General features: G+C 34.0%; 1 protein-coding gene and 1 long non-coding RNA gene across 6 annotated transcripts in view; one reads left to right on the forward strand and one right to left on the reverse strand.

Moving 5' to 3' along the window:
* The window catches only part of LOC141423222 (uncharacterized), an 81,339-nt gene extending 58,902 nt beyond the window's left edge, over positions 1-22,437 (forward strand). Inside the window, exon 4 of the long non-coding RNA XR_012447909.1 lies at positions 20,085-22,437. This is a non-coding gene — a long non-coding RNA (uncharacterized lncRNA). The remainder of the gene's footprint in view (positions 1-20,084) is intronic.
* Positions 1-25,955, reverse strand: part of Robo1 (roundabout guidance receptor 1) — a 1,075,667-nt gene that overhangs the window by 518,829 nt on the left and 530,883 nt on the right. The gene's annotated exons all lie outside the window — the stretch shown is intronic.

A 25,955-nucleotide genomic window follows, 5' to 3' on the forward strand; every position in this document is an offset into this window, starting at 1 on the left:
AGCTGTCCTCCAGCTTCCATGGAGGACACTTTGCTCCATGGTTAGTGCAAAGTCATGACTGCTTCTCTTAAGAATATATTTCAACCAGGAAGAGAGTGGTTTAAACTGAAGAAATTCCAAATTCTTCCCTCAAATACTGCACAGAAGGCAAGAAGCCCTTCAATTTTCCATAGTTATCTAAAAAAAGATTAAGAACGGAATTTTTTTTAATCCATGTAGGCAATGTAGAGCAGATTCATAGGGAAAATCATGCTGAATTTTAACATTTTTATATTTCTAATATCATGGACTTTATTTCCTTTTGGCACATGTTTGTTTTTGTCTTCCATTAATTTATGGAAATGATGTAACTTAGTCCAACCTAGATGATCATTCTGGGAGAAAACTGCTTAACCTGAAATTTCATGCTTTTGGAAATTTTCCTTCAGTCCACTGTTCTAGTGTATTGATGCACATATTAAGGCTGACTTTCCCATTAGTAGCATTGATGTCTTCTAATTCTAATGACAGTATGGGATTTCTAATATGTTCATGCATTGTGCTAAGCAACATAGCAAATGTGAAATTGAAATAAAAACAGTTCCAAACATTCATAAGCTCATAATTTTAAGTGATCCTTGAAGGTCTCAAGGAATCTAAGTGAGGACACATGATCAGAATAAAGTTAAAGCTCCAAGTTGCAATTAAAGCAAGAATACTCATAAACTATATTTCTAATAAAGTAGGAAGTAAGGTGAATGTGGGGGAAACTAGAGAAAGACAAAAAAGGAAGAAAAGGGATGTTGAGGTAGAGTGTGAGGACAGGGAAATGAGCAACTGTGGGCAGGGGTAGGTGCTTTGGCTCTTCACTGCGTTTTTGAAGGAAAAAGGATAAAGAAAGAACACATTCATTTTTAATTGAACTGGTAAGTAGAAAAGAACCACTTTTGATGATCTGCATGTAAATGCAAGGAAAAGCATGGTTATCATATCTGTAATGTGAAATGACCTTTCATTTAATCTTCCATTCATTTAACAAATATTTGGTGAAGTCCTTTGACAGACTAGTTTCTTAGGGCAAAAATCACAAAAATGAACAAGATGTTCACATGAAGCTGCCCATCAAATGGAAGCAATCTGATAAAAAATCAGGACAAAACCGAAAATATTGCAAGCTATGCTGCAAACAAAAAAGACCCATAGATGATCATGTAACAAGGGGTGTGTTTGGAGAGTAGGTAGTGCCAGCAAACCTTTGATTTCAATTCTTGCCCTCTGAACACAAAATTTGTATCCTTAACCAAAATTAGAAAATGAAAACTGCTATGTGATATTTAACTTGTTGGTCTAAAGGTTTATTACAGAAAATGACAAAAGGGACAGTAATTCAATAAATAAACTAAATTTAGATCCTCTTCTAGAAATATGCTTCTCTGCTTGATACACTGTGATTTACAACCATAGCTGTTTACATATATGTTTATCTGATTTAATATATATTCTTAAATAATACAACCTATATATTATCATACTTTATCCTTAAAAATATTCTAAGTTGTAGGCATGGCAATTGTTCTTTTGCCCATTTTACAATTTAAGAACCTTCTTCACTAAGCTAAGTATTGTATTCAAGGACATTATCAAATATCTGCTCCTTAGCAAAGCTGTCTCTTAACACCCAGCCTCAGTAGCACCCATAAGTCATTTTCTATTTTGTGAATTTAGAGCCATTTCAGATTATTTTCATTTTAATAATTTCTGTTTCTGTTTCCTTCGCTAACATCTAAGGCCAATGAGATGCCTTTGTCTTGTTCCTAGTATCTAAAACTTGCCAACACATAGCAGATTCAGAACAAACAGTTGTTGAATGAATGCTGTTTCAAAACAGGTAATATTGATCAAAAGTGGAAAACTCAAGACTGGAATTCAAATCTTTCTAATCTTCTTAATGCTTATTCCTGTGGCACCACCTCAGTTCATGCATGGTGACTTGAGACCATGTAAGGACACCAATAAATGAAATGGCATCTTACATTTCAAAAGGAATTTCAGATAGATATATTTTTATTTCAAATTGACTACAGATACTACCTTTGCTACAGAATTTTTTTCTCTTTTGGTTTCTCTGGTTTGCATGTCACAGGAATGAGATGAGATGAGTCAACATGGTCACTTGAGAGTAATCAAAGGATAAAGTATTGCATAAAACAACTCACATTTAACCTTTGCAAATGAATAAGTAAAGGGAAATTCATGAATTCTTAAAATATTGTCCCTTGATGCAGATATCTACCTCTTTCTGTTTTAACATTAATTTATAGGGGCATCTTTCCCATAGACAGTTTTAGTTTTTCCTCATCAACTAAAATTTACACTGAATTTTACAAAAAATAAAAAAAGCAAGTTTAAAAATAGCATATTCATTGATCTTATAAGTAGGCCAAATACCATTTAGGAAATAAATTATCTTTTTGCTTTTTAAAAGTTATCTTGTAAAAATAAATCCCTTGAACACTGATGTTAGGGCTAAAATTTGTTTTACTTACAAAAATTGATATTTGTATTTAGTTTATTGAGTATAAAAGAATGTAAAAGAATAAAATAATAAGCACCTCCCTTCTTTGTTTACTCCCCATTCTCTATGGTTGAATGCTGTGCCAGTTGCTTTGAGGCGAGGATGTAAAGAGACTGAAGTGCAGTATTGCTTGATGTACACATGAGTGCCTCTCAAAGGACCTAATGGCTCCCTCTGCTAACCATGCATGTGCTTCACAAACACAGGAGGCTGTATTTATGTCTCACACAACAAGCAGTACCAGGTCACTCTGCACAAAGCAAAAAGCATATTTTTAAAGATCCATTTTTTTCATGGGTGGCTTTACTGTTTGCTAAGTTGCCTTTTACAAAAAAAAGAAAATAGGATATCTTTTGTAGAAGGAGGGATAAGCAGTCTTTATAAAAGTTCATGCAGGTATCTGGCAGGTAAAATTCCTGTCCAGTATTGAATTTAATTTTTTAAAATTTAAACCAAAAATAAAAATAAATATAAAAATAGTGAAAATCATGTACACTGATGTTTATATAGGAAAACATTTTCCCAAAGATAAATTATTTTGGCCTAAAAGCATTTAGTAACTCAAATATTGTCTTCAAATATGGTGGGTATTATGCCTATTTGGAATGACATTTTGTCTTTTCCAATTAAAAGCAATGGTGGGAAAGCCCACTCTCGTGTGTGTGGCAGAGCTGCATTTGGGAAGACTTCTGGCCATTATCTCATTTGCCTCTAACAAATAGTTTTCTGGTTTTATGAATGAAGGAACAGCGGTTCCCCGAGGTTAGAAAACTTTAAGTTTGCATGGCTGGAAAGTGGTAGTGTCAAAACTTGAACTAAGTTTTAACCAAATTAACATAGAAAAAGAACTTCTAAAACTAAAGTTTACTTTATTATCATGAATGAGGTTAGGTTTTCATTTTTGACCTTGCTTCCAACTGTCTTACCATCATCTATCATTTACTCTGCTCCCAGAATTAATAAAGACCAGGCAAATAATTCACTTCCCAACTTAAAATCATGACTATCTCAAAATTAATGTGCAGTTTCTCAGTAATGTTTAGAAGGCTTTTGATCACCTGGCTACAATCTACATTTTCAGGCAGACACTGAATCCTCAACACCCTCAGCTCTAGCCATAGCTATTCACCATCCTTCACCCATCTAGTTAGACCTTGCTTAAAATGTCTTAACTTCTACCCCTAACCCAATTCTATTCACCCCGCCCAGCTCTGCCTAACTGTGACTTCCTTTTCTAACTCCTTCTAACTCCTTTTCAGAGTCAATTCAAAGCATGCTGTGCCAATAGCTAATTGAAAAATACCACTTGAATGGTAAGTTTTGGTAAGTAAATATCCATTGGCCATAAGTTAAACCCTGGAAGTGCAGAAACCTCTTTATGTTGGTACCTTTTTCATTTTTCACATTGTTACATAAGTGACAAGTAAATGTTCATAGTATGTATAAAATTGATTACTATTCTATATGAAATAGATAATTTTGAAGAATGACGTCCATTTTTTTATATTTCTCCTTTAGTTAGTACAGTTTAGTTGTTAGAAATTCAGTTTGGTTAGAGGATAGACAATTCATTTATCAAAGTAGAAAACATTTTCTAGTTGACTTTTGAGCAATAATTTTATTAGAGATTGTCTAGACCAAAGATAAAATAACTGGAAAACAAAAAAAAGCATTTGCAATAGAGAAGATATAAAAATCACATTATTTCTAAACTTCAGTAGTAAAATATAATCAAGTTCATAGTTACATGTAACTTTCTTGGAAAACTATTAATTAGGACACCTACGATTCCTTTACTTTCTAAACCTCTTACAATTACCAAGTTCTAATAGCACCAGGGTCAGACATTTAGACATAGAAAGCAATACCTGGCTGTGGATTTATTCAAAGAGCACTTTAGACCTTGGTCCTGGGGTGGGGAAATGCAGCGAACTGTGCACAGACCTGAAATATTCATGCTTATTACCACCACTTAAAATTATGTGTTTTTTTCTGTTGGTGGGAATGTAAACTAGTACAACCACTCTGGAAAAAAAATTTGGAGGCTACTTAAAACACTAAACATTGATCTACCATTTGATCCAGCAATACCACTCTTAGGGATATACCCAAAAGACTATGACACAGGTTACTCCAGAGGCACCTGCACATCCATGTTTATTGTGGCACTATTCACAATAGCCAAGTTATGGAAACAGCCAAGATGCCCCACACTGATGAATGGATTAAGAAAATGTGGTATCTAAACACAATGGAATTTTATGCAGTCATGAAGAAGAATGAAATGCTATCATTCGCTGGTAAATGGATGGAATTGGAGAACATCAGTCTGAGTGAGGTTAGCCTGGCCCAAAAGACCAAAAATCGTATGTTCTCCCTCATACGCGGACATTAGATCAAGGGCAAACACAACAATGGGATTGGACTTTGAGCACATGATAAAAGCCAGAGCACACAAGGGAGGGGTGAGGATAGGTAAGACACCTAAAAAACTAGCTAGCATTTGATGCCCTTAACACAGAGAAACTAAAGCAGATACGTTAAAAGCAACTGAGGCCAATAGGAAAAGGGGACCAGGAACTAGAGAAAAGGTTAGATCAAGAAGAATTAACCTAGAAGGCAACACACATGTACAGGAGATTAATGTGAGTCAACTCCCTGTATAGCTACCCTTATCTCAACCAGGAACACTTGTTCCTTCCTATTATTGCTTATACTCTCTTTTCAATAAAATTAGAGATAAGGGCAAAATAGTTTCTGCTGGGTATTGAGGGGGTGAGGGGGAGAGGGAGGAGGCGGAGTGGGTGGTAAGGGAGGGAGTGGGGGCAGGGGGAGAAATGGCCCAAGCCTTGTATGCACATATGAATAATAAAACAATAAAAAAAATGTGTATTTTTATATTCACATGAGGACCTGCTCTTAATTCTCTCTCTCTCTCTCTCTCAATCTTCTTCTTTCCCTCCCTCCCTCTTTACTTATCTATTTTTTTTGACTTCTGGTTAAGAATAGTTCTTTAGGAATATTCTCTCTCAGTTTTGTCCCTGGACTTTCTCTGCAGCGATTTGGTGAACACATACAATTTTTTATTGTCCACCAATCACTGACAGGCTGGCCCCAAGGTGCAGGGTTGTGTGCAGCACGTCATGGTTTATTGATAAGCAGTGGGAACTGAAGCAGAGTGGTGGAAGCTGGCATACAAGGTACAGATTCTTGTTTAGAAACCAACTGGGCATTCAGTAATGAGACCATGTGGTCTTATTTACAGAATTCAGCTCAGGCCAGAGATCTGTCTGTATCAGAAAAAAAAAAAAATTCAAATATCCATATACTTTAAGTAGCTTGTGCCATAAGTAACTTAAATCTTGCATCATTTCCTAATTACAGTTTCAGAATTATTCAAAGGAAAGTTTAAGATAGAATTAAGAGTAAGCTAGGTTCTTGGTTAAGAGTTTTTAGAGTATAATAAAAGGAATATTAGTTCATTTTCCTCAGAATAATTTGTTTTAAAAATTAGTTCTATTTAGTTGAAAAGTAATATATGCATACAGTAAATTTTAAAAAGTCCAACATTATGGATGAATGATGTAGGGAGACCACAGTTGTAATAACTTGTCAGTTGCTTGGAAGATTTTCAGAAATACTCCATGGTCATTTAGTTTTTAAAGTAAGAAAGAGTATATGATTTTCTAAATTTAATGATTTGTCCTCTTAAATATTGTAGACTATGGTCCATATGAGCTTATGAATTCACTTCATTTATTTTTATAGTGGTCCATTTATGTAGATACACCAGTTTATAAGCTGATTCTTATTTCTAGTTAATATCCAATACACAATTCGACAATAAACATACTTGAACATAGTAGTTTTATAAATATGTGAATAGATTTGCAGTTTAATTCCAAAACCAGGAAAGGATATAAGCTTTATATATTACTAAGACTTTGAGATTTTTTTTCTCAACACTTGAAAAATAGAATCACATTGATACTGTAATTTTGAACATTGAAAAATAGTCACATTGATGTAATTTTGAACACTTTTTTATGTTTTCTTATGATGTCTGTGTAATTAGTATTTTTGAAGCTATTCACTGATATATTAATAATAAAACATTAGATATTTTATAGTATTATATAACATATAGTAACACTTTCTGTAATATGTGTTTCAAATATTCTTACAATTTAAATTATATATTTTGTTAATGTTATTTTCATACAGAAAATTTTATCTTTCTTCCTTTCTGTTATTTTATCATTTTTACATTTACTTACATGTGTATACATTATTTGGGCCACCTTCCTCCTCCTCCTGCCTCCCCACCTTTCTGGGCAGAACCTGTTCCACACTCTGTTCTCTGATTTTGTTGAAGAGAAAACATAAGAGATAATAAAAAAGACAGAGTGTTTTTGCTAGCTTGAGATAACGATAGCTATACAGAGAAATTCCTAGCATTGCTTCCATGTACATGTGTATTGCAACCCACATTGGTTCACTCTACCAGACCTCTTCCCTACTTTCTGATCCTCTTCTCATAGTGGCCTCTCCCAGTTTAAGATTACTTTATTCACTCCTGTACAGTGAGCACATCAACTACATTCAAGTTTTAGGTTTCTTTTCCTTTCCCTATTCCTTCCACATGCATCCTGCCCTTAGTGTGTGACCATGTCCAATAATATTATTGCATTTGTTTTAGGTCTATAGTCCACATATGAAGGAGAACATATGATTTTTGGCCTTTTGAGCCTGGCTAACTTTGCTTAAGATGATGTTCACCAGTTCCATCCATTTACTTGCGAATGACAAAATTTCGTTCCTCTTTGTGGCTGAATAAAATTCCATTGTGGATAAATACCACATTTTCTTAATCTGTTCACCAGTAGTGGGGCATCTTAGCTGTTTCTATAGCTTGGTTGTTTTGAATAGTGCTGCAATAAACATGGGTGTGCAGGTACCTTTGGAATAACCTGAGTTTCATTCCTTTAGATATATCCCTAGGAGTGGTATTGCTGGATCATATGGCGGATTTATGTTTAGTTTTTAAAGAAGCCTCGGTATTGTTTTCCAAAGTGGTTGTCCTAGCTTACATTTCCACCAGCAGTGTATGAGGGTTCCTTTTTCCCCTGTATCCTCACCAACATTTATTGTTGGTAGTGTTCTTGATGCTAGCTATTCTAACAGGGGTGAGGTGGAATCTTAGTGTGGTTTTGATTTGCATTTCCTTTATGGCCAGTGATGGTGAGCATTTTTTTCATGTGTGTTTTGGCCATTTGGACTTCTTCCTTTGAAAAAGTTCTGTTTAGTTCAGTTGCCCATTTACTGGTTCATTAATTTTGGGGTAGTTTAGTTTTTTGAGCTCCCTGTATATTCTGGTTATCAGTCTTATGTATAGCTAGCAAATATTTTGTTTCACTCTGTGTGTGGTCTCTTCAATTTAGAGACCATTTCTTTTGTTGTGCAGAAGATTTTTAATTTCATGTAGTCCCATTTGTCCATTATTTCTCTTAGTGGCAGGGTTGCTGGAGTTCTAAGGAAGATGTTCTCACCTATACTTGTTGCTTCCAGTGTATTCCCTGCTCTTTCCTGTACTAATTACAGAGCTTCAGGTCTTATATTAAGGTTCTTAATCCACTTTGAGTTGATGCTAGTACAGGGTGACAGACATGGAACTAGTTTCAGTTTTCTGCAGGCAGATAACCACTTTTCCCAGAAACATTTTTTGAAGAGGCTGTCTTTTCTCCATTGTATATTTTTGGTGATTTTGTCAAAAAATAAGGTGTGCATAGCTGTGTGGATTCATAGCTGGGTCCTCTATTCTGTTCCACTACTCTTCATATACTACCATTTTCTGTAATATGTGCTGCAAATATTCTTACAATTTAATTTATATATTTTGTTAATGCCATTTTCATAAAGAAAATTTTCTTTCTTGTATTATTATACATCCTAGTAGTTTCCTTTAATATCTAGGTTTTTTTTGCCTGTCTAAGTAATACCATCCTTACTTGAAGTTATTAATCATTCTCTCCTACTTCTTCTAGATATTTAAATTTTTACATTTCCACTGGAAATATATTTCATTGTAAAGAAGAATAAAGTAATATTTTCTTTCATGATATCAAATACCTGTTTCAATACCATACAATATTTTTTCCCATATTCCAAATGCTATTCTTACCACAGTCTCTGTTTCATTGCATATTTTGTTTTCAAGAACTAACTTCATTTTTATATTTATTTCATGTTTAAAACATGGTCTTGCTGCCCATGTTTATTTACAAATATCAGTTTCTTATGGTATTGTACCATGTAAGGTTACTGTTTTAGGATAAAGATTATTTAGAAAGTAATCTCCACATTTAAACCTTTTTTTATCCATTCCTTTATTTAAAAATAGATAATAGGTTATGTGCCATTTGTCTCTTAGGAATGAAGTTAGATTATGCATGAGTACATTAGAGAATTCATAATAGGAAAAATTTTCCCAGCCTCATGAATTTAATGTCAGAATCATATGCAATATTGTGAACTTTATTTCCAAAGGATAAATTACCTTTAGAATAATTTTAGTCATTCAAAGGATCATTCTAAATTCTATAATGTGGAATATAGGCCTGACACAAGCAATATTATGAAAAACAGGTCAGGCTATGAGGAGGTCACTAACAGGAGAGGGAGGGCAAAAGAAGGAAGTTAAGAAGGTGAATGTGGTTGATATGCTTTTTGTAAAAGAATGAACATAGCATTTTAAAACCTGTGGAAATAACCATAAGAAGATGACTAAAGTAGAAAGGAGAAAAACAAAGGAGATGAACCAGTTTGGAACATAATACATATATACATGGAAATGTGGCAATGAGACACCTTGTATAACTGTCTTAAGCAAACAGAAATGACTTTTTAAAAAATTTTTTTAAATGGAGAACAGGAAGGTAAAACAAGTCCTGTCTTGGGGGAGGATATAAGGAAAGGTAGGAAAGTGAATATGTTGGAAATATTATATAGTCATGTATCAAAATGGAAAAATGAGAGCTGTTGAAACTATTCCAGGAATGGGGGGAGAGGAGGATAAAGGAGAGTGATGGAGGGGTGAATTCAATTAATGATATATTGTAAGAACTTTTGCAAATGTCAAAATGTACTCCTGGTACAACAATAATATGATAATCAAATAAACAAATAAATAAATAATTATATGACCTAAGTGCCATGCCATATAAGTAGGTTTGTAAATGAAAATCTTCATTTATTATTTACTGTGTTTTTGAGGAATTTGGACATCAAGGGCCACTCTTTCTTTTTCCAATTATCTAAAGTAGCACAGGTATTCACCAGATATGCTGAACTAATTAGAAATATTTAAGTTCAGATCCAACAGTCAGATCCACCAATTGTGCCTGGTGCTGAGGGGGTAACACACTCAGCCCACTAATTTATTAGATTTACTATTTCACCAATTGCCAACTTTCAGTCAATGTCCCTAGTGTTTAACCTGTATCAAGCTCCTCCAGTGACTTGAGAAAATGTTTATCAGTGTATACCACATCTACTTTTATTATTACTATAATGATTCTCACATTTATGTTTCAGGTTTGGCCATCAGATTTGTATTCCCTGGCTATAGTGAACAGTTCTCAGATGAATATATAACCAATCAAAGCACATGAACCAAAATGAGGATTTCACTTGAAAAGAAACTTTTCTGATGCACTCAAATCTGAATTGATGTAAAGGCTAGATCTATTGCAGCAACTTTATAGTGTCTGAGAGAAAAAGGTCACAGAAGGATATCAAGAGATATGGAGTAACCTATTCCTAAAAACATTTTTCACTCCAGAATCTACAGAAATGTGATAAAAATATCCCTTTTCAGATGAGGTTAGTTTAAGTTAAATTTTATTTATAAATCTTACGATGAATTTAAAGTTACTTAGCTCTACTATACAAGTCACCATAGTAATTGGCCATTCAAGTGCTCATGTTCCCAGTATTATTCTGTCTTTTGAAACGTAAAAGAAGTATACATAGAATGCAGTATGAATGTCAAACAGACATAATATGTTTTCCAGTAAGGGCTCCTAAATGATATGCAATTTATCAATGCCAATGTTAATTAGGGTAAGACTTTCTTCAAAATTCTCCTCTTCTGGTGGGTGGGAATGGAGCTTGAACTCAAGGCTTCATTTAATGGCAAAGCAGCCACTGTACTGCTTGAGCCACACCTATAGTCCATTTTGCTCTTGTTATTTTGGAGACGGGGTCTTGAGAACTACTTGCTGAGCTAGCATTGAACTGCAGTCTTACAGATCTCAGCCTCCCAAGTAGCTAGGATTATAGGCGTGAGTCATTGCCACCTGGCTAAAATTCTCCTTTAAAGAAAGAATTTCAAATTTTTTCAAAGATTTTCATTGGAAACCATTGATTATAAGTTCTTAAATTTCTCCTTAGTATGATGGTGTCTTCCCATAGAATTCTTCAGAGGCAGGGTGTTAATTGAGAACATATTGTAGATTCTATCAACATTTCAGAAATATTGTCAGGAAAAGCTTGTAAAGGGAACTACTGCCTGACTATAACTGTCCATATCATGAAATATAAGCCTATAAATTTAAGTTGACACACTAGCATCTTGCTAAATTTCATGATTGACTCCTCCAATATAACGTGTGCCTACTTGTCCACATAAACTACTGCTATATTCTGAAACTTTATGTGATTGCAGTCTGGATTGACAGCTGATCCATGAGAAATATTAGGAGGATGATCACACCATACATACTTCAAGAAAAAGGAGAATTAAGAACATGTGATAATATGAAACTTTCTAAGAGTTTCATATTTTTAATTAAATGTCATTTGCTTGTCATAAGCATCACCATACACACCACATATACACACATACACATAAAAACATACATTAACATACATATACACACACATACACACATACTTGCACATACACACATATGCACACATGTTTAGTAGCTAACATTTCATGTTACTGAATCATTTTTACTGTGTACATCAAAGGAGTTAGCATCAATATCCATTAAACATACTTCATGCATGCGATCATTCTTCAAGTTTAATAATTATGTATCATTCTGATAGGTATGTTTTGCTTTTTCAACTCTTCATTAGAATGACAAAAAGTCAAAGTATGTTTTGGTAATCAACTTAGCAAAGTGGCATGAAACTGTAATAAGGGAAAGCCAGCTGAGGAGCCTGCCACAAAACAATGCCATGTATAATTGGTCCTTAATTATGCAGATTTAACAAATGGCAGAAGGATACTTGTATTCTTTGACCAAGTTTCCTGCCAAGTCAAGAAGCTGGCATGCCCATAGGAAGGTGCCCACCCTATGATTGTAACTGCTGTGTCTTCCATAAGAACAAATATTTTTGTGTGAAAAAAAGATCCTTTGATTTGTTAAAACTAGCTAAATTTATTTTTTCAGTATGAGTGCATTCTCAAGAATATCATTAATCAAATTTTCTTAAACATATCCTTAAATTTTTTAATCCAAAGATTAAGGACTCCAAAAGAAATGAAATAATAATTTTCCCATACATTTATTGGAGGAAAAATTTATTACATAGTTCTTTACCAAAATAATTTGTGCTGCTGGTGCCGGAGGCTCATGCCTGTAATCCTAGCTACTCAGAAGGCAGAGATCAGGAGGATTATGGTTTGAAGCCAACCTGGACAAAGTAGTTTGTGAGATCCTATCTCGAAAATACCTAACACAAAAGGTCTGGTGGAGTGGCTCAAGGTGTAAGCCTTGAGTTCAAGCCCTGGTATAGTAATAATAATAATAATAATAATAATAATAATAATTTGTGCACATAGACAAGATTTTTGCAAGGAAAAGAAAATTTGTTAAAAAGGTAAATATGACATGGAATACCATGGAAATTTTTTTTGTTTTCAAAAAATGGCTTCAACTGAACACAGTAAACTGCATACTCATTTTATTAAAGTGAACCTTAATACCATTGCTCTAACTAGGTCATTTTTACTACCTCCCTAAGCTTCTTGGCTAACTTCTTCCTCTACTATTTTTCTTATTCTGCTCTTCCTTTGTAGTTTTTTTTTTTCTCTAAAGCTTAAAGGCCAACATCATGTTCTGTATGTCCTAAACTAATCAAAATCTCTAACCACTGCCAACATCTCCACTGATAATCATTCGTTCATTCACTGTCTCATTCATTTAGCTAAAGTACCCCTTATGTTTTAGGCACTGTGCTGGGAACTGAGGATGAGAAAATGCATTGTCATCACTTCGATAAATAATTAAAGATATTATGAAAGCATGATAGAGGAATACTTAAAGAAAACTGTTGCAAAAGACAGCTTCTATGTGAAGTGACATTTAAAGCCTGGGCTTCAAGAGTAAAATCAAGCAAGTAAAGCCCTGGGGTTAAAGAACACAGATATTGTTTGCCACGTTGAAAAGAGGGACTTTGGTAGAGAAATAAGCATTAAAGTCCATAAGATGAGAAGGAAAACAGAGCTACTGAAGAAATGAAAGAAGAATGGTGCAGCTGAGCTCTGTATAGCTACGGGATGACAATATTTTGGAACTGGAGTATTAGTGATTTGTATTACCTAAAGAATACTTAGTACCAGGAATTTGAATTCAAGACTGACTGTGATCTGTAATAGTGATGAATATATATCTTATTACATTTTATTTTATTATCTATATTAGGTTTATAGTTCTCACAAATTCATGCAAGGGTTCCAATTCAAAGATTGTAGGATACAAGTGTAGAGACCTTGTCATGTCTTTCTTTTGTTTGCCTCATAGGCATACTGTAGACAATCAATAACTATTTGTTGAGATTACATGATTCCATTTTAACCCTATTATCTTTACTTGATTTGACTGTAGAAAGGTACATGCATACTCATAGGTTTTAATTTTGCATAATAGACATTTTCAAATGGTAGCCATATACCCAGGTGATTATTAGGATTACATGATTTTAAGCAATGCAAAAAATAGCCTTCTTCCATGAATAAAGATTTTAAATGATTAAAACTGAAATAAAATTCTCCAATGTAAGCATTATAGTCAGGACCCTTAGGGTTGGCAATTTCGTAAGCACTTAACAATGAAATAAAACAACATACAGTTGTTTTGGTTCAGTTATAGCTTCACCATTTTAGAATCAGAAAGGATGTTAGGAAGGACAGGTGAGAAATAAACAACCTAAGTCCAAGTTATATCAATTCAAAATTTCACAAGTTCTAGAATTCTGAATGTGGAAAGCATAATAAACAGAATGTACTCTATTTGTAGATATGGAATATACAAAAATAAGAGTGAGGACCACAAAACTCCAAACTTAAAGGTGAAAATTATGCAAACACTTAAACACTGAACATCTTCAAAGTTTTAACTTATAAAACATAAGTAGAAGCTTTTTCAAAAAAAATTCTCTAAATATAAATGTTTAGTCAGAAAGAAAGTTGAAAAAAGGAGAAAGAAAGAGAGAGAGAGAAACTCCTTACAAGCTTGATTGTTAGTAACAAAAGAAACAATAAAGCCAGGCCTGATTCTTAGATCTCTGCATATGTTGGAGTACAGCTCCTTCATAAAACATTCTCAGTAGATTAGAGTTCAGGCCATTGTGCCAATCAAGAGTAAAGGGGCAAATGGAACCTTCAAGCTTTCATCCCAGGGCCTCATTTACCTACTAATTACTGATGAAGTCATTGTAAGACCTCCATCAGTTAACACACCACTCATTTCTGTTAACACATGAATGCTGTCAGAGGCCATGATGTGCTATTTAGGTAGCTATTTATCAGAAAATTTAAATGTGTTTCCAGTTCAGTTAACAATCAAAGGTCATTCTTCTCTTCTTAAATTCATCCAAGTAAAGTAAACACACCAAAATCAATCTGTGTAATCTACCAATATGGCCAATTACCTAGGCATCTAAGAATTATATTTTTAAACATTTTTCATTTAAATAGGAAGACCTGAACTATTCTGATAGCCTTTTCCTTACATTTAATATTAGTTACTCTTTATGCAACAAACTAAGTTCAATTTCCTTTCCATGTCTAAACTAACTAGGGAAAAGCAAATATTTGTAGATGTGCTGCAAACCTTCTTTAGAGGTAAAAAATGTTGCCTCACACATATTTCAGAACACAGATATTATTATTACCAGTGAATTTAACAAGTTATTTTCTGCACACCTAAGGAATTGAGTATTTATTTGGTAAGCTTCTCAGCAAACGGTCAAGAAAGACTGAAGGGTAAATAAGGTAGGAATCTAATAAGGACAAGTATACTATTGGTAATAAGTAGGTTATAATTTGCACTTAATTTTGATTCACAATATAACTTAGAAATAATATTTTTTGTTTGTTCAATAAATTGCATTTTAACAGGTTAGTTACTTCCCTCCCCCAAATAATTCCTACTTAAAAATATATTTCCACATGTACCAAAAATGTACTTCTTGATAATAAAGTGAATCTTAACATAGAAACTTATTAATAAATCTCAATAAATGATATTATTAAAAAAATAAGTTAGGGAGCAAATACAGTTGACTTCTCAACAATTTATTTGCATGTTGAATATTTGTGTTAAGGAAAAATAATTTATTATTCATACTTGTGTTCAGGTCTTTTAAGACAGAAACTATATCTTTAGTACATTTCAAAATGATTTTTTCATGCTTTATAGTTGCGTGCTAGGTCCAGATTTACAAGTTCACAAGAGACAATTGACATATTTTCAAGGATTTGTTACTGGTTGTAACAAATGAAACAAGTTTTATTTAAAGTAAAGTTATATAAAGTTAAACTAAAGACCAAATCTCATAGTTTCCTAATTCTTTTACTATGTTTTTTCAATTTTCTATGTCCTTGATATTAACTGCATGTATTTTATCTGCATGGGAGAAATACTATTTCACAGCAGTGTGTTTCCAAGTGTCTCTTCTTTTATATAAAAATGTGATGATGTCAAATTAGTAGCCATTGAGCAAGTATTCTATGCTGTGGAAATTGGGAAAGAACTACAAATCAGGGCTCGCTTTGCTGTTTCGTTGATTCCCAGTACTTCAGAAAGCGATGGCTGGTAGTTAGAGCACCTGCCTAGCAAACATGAAGCCCTGACTTCAAACGCCAGTACTACCAAAAAAAAAAAGTGATGAATAAACATTAATAGCATAGACTAAATTTAAATTTCTGTCATGTAGGTAGCCCACTACATTTAGAGAAGAGTGTGCACATACACACACAAACACAAACACATTTATTTACCAAGGTAAAAAAATTCTCCCATTATTTGAAAACTATTAGCTATTTAGGTAAAGAAGTCATTCACATTATTGATGAACAAATAAAATTCTGACATATATTTTTATTTTTTGATACTGGAGATTGAGCACAGGAGCTTATGCATGCTAAGTACATGCTCTATCATTGAAGTAGACCCTAGTTGTTATTACATGTTATCAACTAACGCTCTTGTAAGAATTAACTAACGCAGTAGGAGAGGCATACAATGAAGGTGTAAACAAAAGTTTTAACAATAACAGAAGTTATCAAAGCTTACTAAATTTTTCTAAGTAGTTTAAATTTGTTTAAATCTCCCAATAGTCGGGCTGGGATGTAGCTCGGTGGTACAGCGCTTGCCTAGCATGCCTGAGGCCCTGGGTTCGATCCCAGCACCAAAAAAGAAAAGACAAAAAAAAAAAAAAACCTCTCCCCTAAATCTCCCAATAGTCACACAGACAAATTGTATGTAACCATACGGATTATGCAGAATAAACTATTTTTGATGCTTTTAGGGCCTAGGATCAAATTATAATTATTGTAGGTTATTATTGATGACTACAAAAGCATCCAGATAAAGTGAAAAAACCTCCTGTTGATAAAGTAAAATATCTTCATTATATTAACAAAATCACTAAAAAACTAGTCACAGTTTCTGCACATTAAGTGATCCCAGTAGTAGCAGCATTCCTGGAAAATGGGCTCTTCCTAGACCTCCCTGTAAGGAAGGAACATGCTTAATTAATATGGGAGAGTTGATTTCAAAGTCCTCTGTAGGTGGGGCCATCACAGGCACTCTTCATTTTTGTTAATATGTAGCAATCCCAGAAACTTTAAATAGAGTTAGATTAAAACAGAAATACAAAACTGCATTGCTCTGAATTATGAATATATATCCCATTATATTCATTTTTAAATCCTGAACTACCTCTCTAGATATCCTGTCTACTAATATCTACCTTGTGAATTGTGTTACTGATTATGCTGAAACACTCACCATTAAGTGTGTCACACACTTAATTATATTTTCTTTTGTATGACATTTGTTCAGTTGAAAATACCTGTCTACTCTTATTTCCAATCAAGAAGTTGTTGTTTATCCTTTATGATTCAGAGCTAAATGCTACCTCTGGATCTTCCCAGGCAGAGTCAACAGTTTTGTTTTATCTTAAAAGACATTTCTTATATATCTATTTTAAGAAGTATTTTGTCAAGCTCATGATTTCGGTTATTTTCATATGAACCTCTACCAAACTGAAGGCTTTTGAGGTGAAGCTGGTGTCTTTATGTCTAGCCCTCAGGGTAGGTGAAGTGCTTTGCAAGGACTAGGTTCTCACAAATGAATGCCAATCACACATCAATGCACACTGATCGACAAAGAGAATCCCACATTTAAAATATCTTGAAGTTTTTTTTCTTAGCCTGTAATTAATAGTCAACTATAATGGCATTAACAAATAGCAGCGCTTGGGTTCATTTCCCTCAGAATGATGGCAAGTAGTGAAAACGCTTGCTAATAATCAGATTTAAGACAGCTTACTTTTCAATTTAGGAGGAAAGTATCAGCTTTATTTAGAAGTTTTTACCTGCTCATTTTCAAAGCTATAGACTTAGGTAATGGTTAGATGTTGATAAACAGATGATAAAACCAAGGTAAAAACAATGGCCATTTTCTATGCACTGAAAGGAGTTAAAAAAAAAACAAAAACAAAAACTAAGCACCATTTAGGTTTTCTTCATTTAACCTTAGTGTTTATAATTATAATATTAACTTTTGATTTTAAAGGAAAAATGTGTTTCAGGTAATGCCAGTCTACCATTAGGTAGAAGTTTTATATTAGGTTTTTCTCTTAACCCTAATTTCTCAAAGATATAATAAAACTAGTATAACATTTATGAATAACATTATACCCAATTGCACTTTTATACAATCTAACATTGAGTTTTAGTGATGCCAAGTTAGTATAAGTGATATAGTTCATTTGTTTGGATTAAATTTCTTAATGCACCTCTGATACTGGTCTTTCATTTCTTCAAATACTGGAAAACTTCTCTGAAACTTATCTAGGCTACTTTGCTCACAAATATAAACTAGGACAGCTTAAAACGCTTGATTATTACCCACTTTATTAGTTTATTATGAACATTATTGACACATGGTTTGTATTAGCCTCATTCTTACTTGCTTTTCAAAACCACAAAGAAATATTACAATGCTAAATTCATGTTGCATAAATTGTATAACTCCATTTTTAAAAGTGAAATTTACAATTTTACACAATAATAAACAAAGGAAGTTCTGGCAATGTTCTGGTTATCTTCTTCCCATTCTCCACCCTTGAACTGAGCCTCATTGAAGCTTAAACTAATCCACTGTCCACCTGGGGGAGGGTCATGCTGGTCTGTGTTTATCTAAAGAACAGTGAAAAAATGGAACTGAGCCAAATCTCTAAGCTAAGGGAACTCTAGCTGCCTAAAGTCTTCCAGGCTATGAGATTGTCAAGAAAGTTCCTGAAATTCACTTGTGTGCAAGACACACCTATCTTTTGCTTTAATGTTCCCCAATGAATATTTATTTCACTCCTTATGTCCAAAAAGAAAAGCTATAATAGAAGTCTTCTATCTATAGTTAAGGTTATAACCTAAAGGAAAGACAATATATTGTTCAACTTTATGTAAAATACTAATAAATAAGTAACATTTAATATTTGCATTATTTGTTATAATTATTCATTTAAAATAATTTATAGGTTAAGCATATTTGAAGTTTATTGTTTTGGTTAGTATTTTTCCCTATTCAGAATGCTACAGTATCTATTCGAAGATTCATTCACCTAAAATGATATTTTATTTTCAATGAACATAATTTAAAGTCATACAATTTTAAATGTAAACTTCAAGTTCTGCAAAATATATTAGCTTATAGTGCCACTTAGCACTTCTCTAAGTAGGTAAAACTTATTATGTGTCTGTGTGTCAACACAGAAAAAGATTAAAACAATCTATTTGAAGGGATATAAGGAGAATTTGGAAAAGTTTGACATTTATGGGATTTTGAATGTTTTTAGATGTTATTAGTTCTACAAAATGTCAGTTTTTCTACAAAAATTTTCAGTTTTTGATTGCTCCCTTAGTTACTCCTAGCTTCTTTAGCAGGCCACCCTACTGAAAAGGAAAGCTTAAATTCTTTTTATGCCATTTGAATGGGGAACTTAGGTGCCAATGACAGTAAAATGCAAGGACTGTCTATTATCTAAAATCAGATGTACATCTAACTCTTCCTGAAATAGTTGGGCCTGGTAGCACTATTGATTATCATTAGTTGCTTCATGAACTTTAGTGGCTTGGCTGTGCCAACAAGTGTATGATCTCAGATGGAACATGCATGCAGATCAGTCCCCTTTCTAATGACCTTCTCTTCCCTACGAGGTCACAGGGTTAGGTGTACATAGGACAGGCAGACCCTCTTACCACAGCCTTTCCCCTGCCACCCTTTACTACTGTCACTCAAGAGTTCTCATGCCACCCCACCCCCAGCTGAAAAGCTACAGAAGAATGATTTCCTTAAGGACACTAATGTTGCCACTAAAGAACAACGTTCAAAGCTATCTTATCCTACATTTTAAAAGAAATCCAAGAGACTTAAGGAAGTCAGAATGATTTTGATTATTGAAGCTATTTCTTTCACATAAATTGAACATGGCTTAAAAGCAATCCTGAACTTACCTGGGAGTTATCCACCTTTGCCCTTCTTGGTTTTCTATGAAAGATTACTGGCTTCTGATCCCTGGGGGTTCTCTCTGTGCTACATTCTTTTTAATTTTGACAACTTGATGTTTATTCTCTAAGTTTTATGTAAACAAAATGACTGCATGTTATTTTAGCTCTGATCTCATTTGTAATTAAAGAAATGGTATCCTGATTTCTTCTTCATAATTGATTCTTTCTGAAAAACTATGAAGCAAAAATAATTTGTTTTACTATATAGTTGATAATGTGATTTGAAGATCTGTTTTACTTGCAAGGATGAGGGATATTTTAGAATAAGAAATGGTATCATTGCTAAAAATTGGAAGAAATATCAATTTTTACTTCCATTTTGACAATTTGACTTTGGTTACTTATCCAGCATATGTATACTTATTTTTCTAAATAAAAACATTGCCTGGTAAACACATGTACTTATTTAAACTATTCACTTCTTATTCATTGTTTTTCCAGGAGCTCCAATTTAATTCGGGCTATGAAAATATAAAGAACAAAACCAGCATTTAAGAAGAAAGCACATTTTGGAATATTCAAAGCATATTTGAAGAATAGTAAATGAAGAGATTATTGATGATTTAAGAATGTATTTTGAAAATGTATCAGGGAATTAATTGTATACATATATATATATAGGTATATATACATATACGTATATATATATATATATATATACACACACACACACACACACACACACACACACACTTATTTATATATCCACAAATTACCCTAATGTACCTAGACATCCACAAAATGAAATAACAATTAGTATTCTGGGCTCTTTTTTCCTCAATTGATTAGCACGCCTACTTTTAAAAAGAAAAATACACAACAACAAAAAAACAAAAACACTGGTGAAAGATACGGTTTTGAACGAAAAAGCAAGGGAAAAAAATCCAAAGTGTCACAGATGGCTGTCAGAATGAAATGAGGCATGGTCTGGTGAGGGAAGCAAACATCAGTGTGAAATCCGAACAGAAAGGCACAGAGCAGAAGGCAACATTTCAAAAGGCATTTGGCACCAAGTGGCGTTGTGAGGGTTAATTTACTGCCAGGAGCTGCCCAGTCTTTCAGTCTCCAAAGACACACAATAGACAGACCCCCAAAGTACCCATCATAATCACAGATGCTGGGGGATTAATGCTAAGATGAAAGCTTCATGAATATTAAAAATACCAACCTGCTAATGATGTAGCAGAGTTTGAAATAACATTCAATCTCAAAATCTAAGAGTATGGCACGCAGGCATAGTAAGACGCTGTCTTTTAAAAACTGATTAAAACCTACTCGATTTGTAACAGAAAGAGGCTTATGCATATTAGAACCTCAATTGGCTGCCAAACTTACAAATTACACAGACTAATTACCATAATTAAGCCTTGGATTGAAGGAGAAAATTCCTTTTATCTCAGGCTGACTCAGTGGAAGTTCAACAAAGAAAGAACTGACATCAGATGGGCTTTTTCCTCAAATGATATTTCAAAGCCCACTAAAAATAAACAAACAAACAAAAGAGGTCCTACCCTTAGAAACAGGAATAGTAAATCATTCAGTTTAAAGTGGAGCAGAAAGGAAGAATTAATTGTTCAATGCTATAAATGCTAGCTCGGGTTAATTTAGTTTACTGTAGAAGAGAGATTCCATACTTTTAAATGCAGAATTGCTTAGTTAATGAAACTTGAGCTATAAATACTTGTGCAATGGAACTGATAAAAACTTAGTGGATTTTAATTTACTGCATTGCCTGAACAAATAAGTCTACAATATAAATATGATTTAGAATTTAGTTAGCTTAATTTCTGAAAAGAATTAAGACAGAGTAACTTGTTACTTAACTGTCTGCTTATTGCCGATATCAGTTATAACAGAAGTAAACCAGGTTAGATCATGCTATATTTTGTTTATTTTTAGACTTTTCTAAACATTTGTAAAAAACCATGTCAACTGATAATAGTTATTTTCATGTGTTGTCTAGCTTAAACTTAGATAACTTATCAGTGAATCGGTGAATTTTTTTGGGAAAGAAATCTAATCATGATAGTTGACATTATTTGCATGGTTAATGATGTTGCTATAGTTACGAATATTTTTGAAGCTCATTTCTTGTGCTGAATATCATAGAATAAAGGATACAAAACAGTTATGTCTGATTATGGGAAATACTGTGAACAAATTGATTTTTAACCAGTGTTGAATGTTTGGTTTATATTTTGCAATGAATTGATCTTGAATTTGAGTGAAGCATTTGTTGACAGGTGGAAATACTTTTTAATGTGCTTTGTATTATATTTTAATGATTGAGAAATACTCTGGCATCCAGATTTCTAACTTGTCCTCTTTCCTTTAACAATTAGTGGCTTCCAATTTCATGTTCTTCAGAGTTACTTAGGGCACAAATACGATCATGCTTTGTACCTTCCTTCCCTCAGTGGTTAGTCTTTAGAATGAACCCAAAATTCCTTAGTATAGCCTACAAGCACATTATATCTGGCCACAGCCTATGTCTCATTATTCATTTCCTGTTAACACTGTCTCATTCATTCTTCCATTCTCCCTATAGTGGTATTTGGAATAACAATGTTTTAGGAACTGCATTAGCCACTGGGAATAAATGATTCCTTGCTGCAGTGGAGATAACAGTTTAGTGGAAGAGAAATAAATTTTAAAAAATCTTTCTTTTTCAATACTTAATGGAGAAAAACTGAAACCATTCACTCTAAAATCAGGAACCAGACAAGGATGCCCACTATCTCCACTCCTATTCAACATAGTACTGGAATTCCTAGCCAGAGCAATTGGACAAGAAGAAGGAATAAAAGGAATACAAATAGGCAAAGAAACTGTCAAAATACCCCTATTTGCAGACGACATGATCCTATACCTTAAAGACCCAAAAAACTCTACTCAGAAGCTTCTAGACATCATCAATATCTATAGCAAGGTAGCAGGATATAAAATCAACATAGAAAAATCATTAGCATTTCTATACACTAACAATGAGCAAACTGAAAAAGAATGTATGAAAACAATTCCATTTACAATAGCCTCAAAAAAACTCAAATACCTAGGTGTAAACCTAACAAAAGATGTGAAAGACCTCTATAAGGAAAACTATACACTTCTGAAGAAAGAGATTGAGGAAGACTATAGAAAGTGGAGAGATCTCCCATGCTCATGGATTGGTAGAATCAACATAGTAAAAATGTCGATACTCCCCAAAGTAATCTACATGTTTAATGCAATTCCCATCAAAATTCCAATGACATTCATTAAAGAGATTGAAAAATCTATGGTTAAATTTATATGGAAGCACAAGAGGCCACGAATAGCCAAAGCAATACTCAGTCAAAAGAACAATGCAGGAGGTATCACAATACCTGACTTCAAACTATATTACAAAGCAATAACAATAAAAACAGCATGGTACTGGCACAAAAACAGACATGAAGACTAGTGAAACAGAATAGAGGACCTGGATATGAAGCCAAACAACTATAACCAACTTGTCTTTGACGAAGGAGCTAAAAATACAGGATGGAGAAATAGCAGCCTCTTCAACAAAAACTGCTGGGAAAACTGGTTAGCAGTCTGCAAAAAACTGAAACTAGATCCATGTATATCACCCTATACCAATATTGACTCAAAATGGATCAAGGATCTTAATATCAGACCACAAACTCTAAAGTTGATACAGGAAAGAGTAGGAAATAGTTTGATATTAATAGGTATAGGCAAGGACTTTCTCACCGAAACCCCAGCAGCACATATATTAAGAGATAGCATAGATAAATGGGACCTCATAAAGCTAAAAAGGTTCTGTTCATCAAAAGAAATGGTCTCTAAACTGAAGAGAACACCCACAGAGTGGGAGAAAATATTTGCCAACTAAACATCAGAAAAAGGACTGATAACCAGAATATATAAACAACTTAAAAAACTAAATTCTCCCAAAACTAATGAACCAATAAAGAAATGGGCAAGTGAACTAAACAGAACTATCTCAAAAGAAGAAATTCAAATGGCCAAAAAACACATGAAAAAAATGCTCACCATCTCTAGCAGTGAAGGAAATGCAAATTAAAACCACGCTAAGATTCCACCTCACCCCTGTTAGAATAGCCATCATCAGCAACACCACCACCAACAGGTGTTGGCCAGGATGTGGGGAAAAAGGAACCCTCTTACACAGTTGGTGGGAATGTAAACTAGTACAACCACTCTGGAAAAAAATTTGGAGGCTACTTAAAAAGCTAAACATTGATCTACCATTTGATCCAGCAATACCACTCTTGGGGATAGACCCAAAAGACTGTGACACAGGTTACTCCAGAGGCACCTGCACACCCATGTGTATTGCGGCACTATTCACAATAGCCAAGTTATGGAAACAGCCAAGATGCTCCACCAGTGACGAATGGATTAAGAAAATGTGGTATGTATACACAATGGAATTTTATGCAGCCATGAAGAAGAATGAAATGTTATCATTCGCTGGTAAATGGATGGAATTGGAGAACATCATTCTGAGTGAGGTTAGCCTGGCCCAAAAGACCAAAAATCATATGTTCTCCCTCATATGTGGACATTAGATCAAGGGCAAACACAACAAGGGGATTGGACTTTGAGTACATGATAAAAGCCAGAGCACACAAGGGAGGGTGAGGATAGGTAAGACACCTAAAAAACTAGCTAGCATTTGTTGCCCTTAACGCAGAGAAACTAAAGCAGACACCTTAAAAGCAACTAAGGCCAATAGGAAAAGGGGACCAGGAACTAGAGAAAAGGTGAGATCATACAGAATTAACTTAGAAGGTAACACACACGCACAGGAAATCAATGTGAGTCAATGCCCTGTATAGCTATCCTTATCTCAACCAGCCAAAACCCTTGTTCCTTCCTGTTATTGCTTATACTCTCTCTACAACAAAATTAGAAATAAGGGCAAAATAGTTTCTGCTGGGTTTGAGGGGGTGGGGGGGGAGAGGGAGGGGCAGAGTGGGTGGTAAGGGAGGGGGTCGGAGCAGTGGGGAGAAATGCCCCAAGCCTTGTATGCACATATGAATAATAAAAGAAAAAAAAAAAGATATTGCTAAAGTAAAATGTAAAAATGACACCTACAGCTGATTCTTACAGAGTTCAACAAAAAATGTGTGTATCCAGTATATGAACAGAATGTGCGTTATTCATAGCTATACTTGTCTCTCCATGTGTGTACATACATATACAGTGTACAGAGAGATCGCACCACTGTAAAATGTTAGTGACTGATGAATCTAAATGAAATATAGGTGGGCATTTATTTTCCTATTCATGCAAATTTTATATAAACTTGAAAGTTTTCATATTAAAAAGTTGAAAAAAAATCTTTCTTTTTCACCCCCACACCACACGTTTATACCCATATGTACTTTTTTGCTTACTAACTGTAAGCGAAGTGGTCCTGTTACATAGACACTATGAACAGGAATTCTGGAGCTTCATTCAAATCCTAGCTCTACTACTTAGAGGTTTTTTTGGGCAAGTTACCTCACCGTACCTATAAATCACTTCTCAAGGGTTGTTGTGATGACTGAATAAGCAAATAAACTTTAAGCTCTTGAAACGTTCTGGCACATAGCAATATTGGCTATTATTTTTACTAGTGAAGTTGGTGCTACAAGAAAGAAATTGAATTTATGATTTATGTTTGTGACTAGGTAGGGAGCCAAACCCAGTCTGAGTCAGTAATAGCTTCTCAGAGGAAATAACTATGAAACTGGTTTCTGAAGCACATTCAGTGGAAGAGGTGGTAATATTGGGGTGAAGCTGAGTGTTTTTCATTCAACAACCACTTTCCTGAGAATACTCTGAGGGAACCAGCCCCTGCCCTGCAATCTAGAAGAAGACTTGCAAGGCTGTAGCCCAGAGGAAAATATGCAAATGAGGCTACTGCTCTAAGGTTTATGTGTGAGAGGGCTGTTTTCTATTATTTTAACATTTCCTAAATTTGTCTACCCCCAGGCCACCTATCTCCCAGAATCTTCTTCAGTACCTATGCATCCTTCAGAATATATACGCATTCTGAAATGCATATTTATATTATGTTTATGAATATGACAATTTATATATTTGTACAATTTAGTTTCTCATCAGGAAATCTCATATATTCCATTCTTCCTTCTCCTCTTATGCTGGATCAGTTACTGCTACTCTGTGTAAACTATAACAAAACATTCATTGCTATGCATATTCTACTCATGTTACTAGAAAGGGAAGTGTCTAATTACAGGGCTTTTGCCTAATTTATTTTCAAGTTGACACTGTTGCACTAAGAAGGTCATTGTA

Source organism: Castor canadensis, chromosome 5 (assembly GCF_047511655.1).
Source record: "Castor canadensis chromosome 5, mCasCan1.hap1v2, whole genome shotgun sequence".
Lineage (NCBI taxonomy): Eukaryota > Metazoa > Chordata > Mammalia > Rodentia > Castoridae > Castor > Castor canadensis.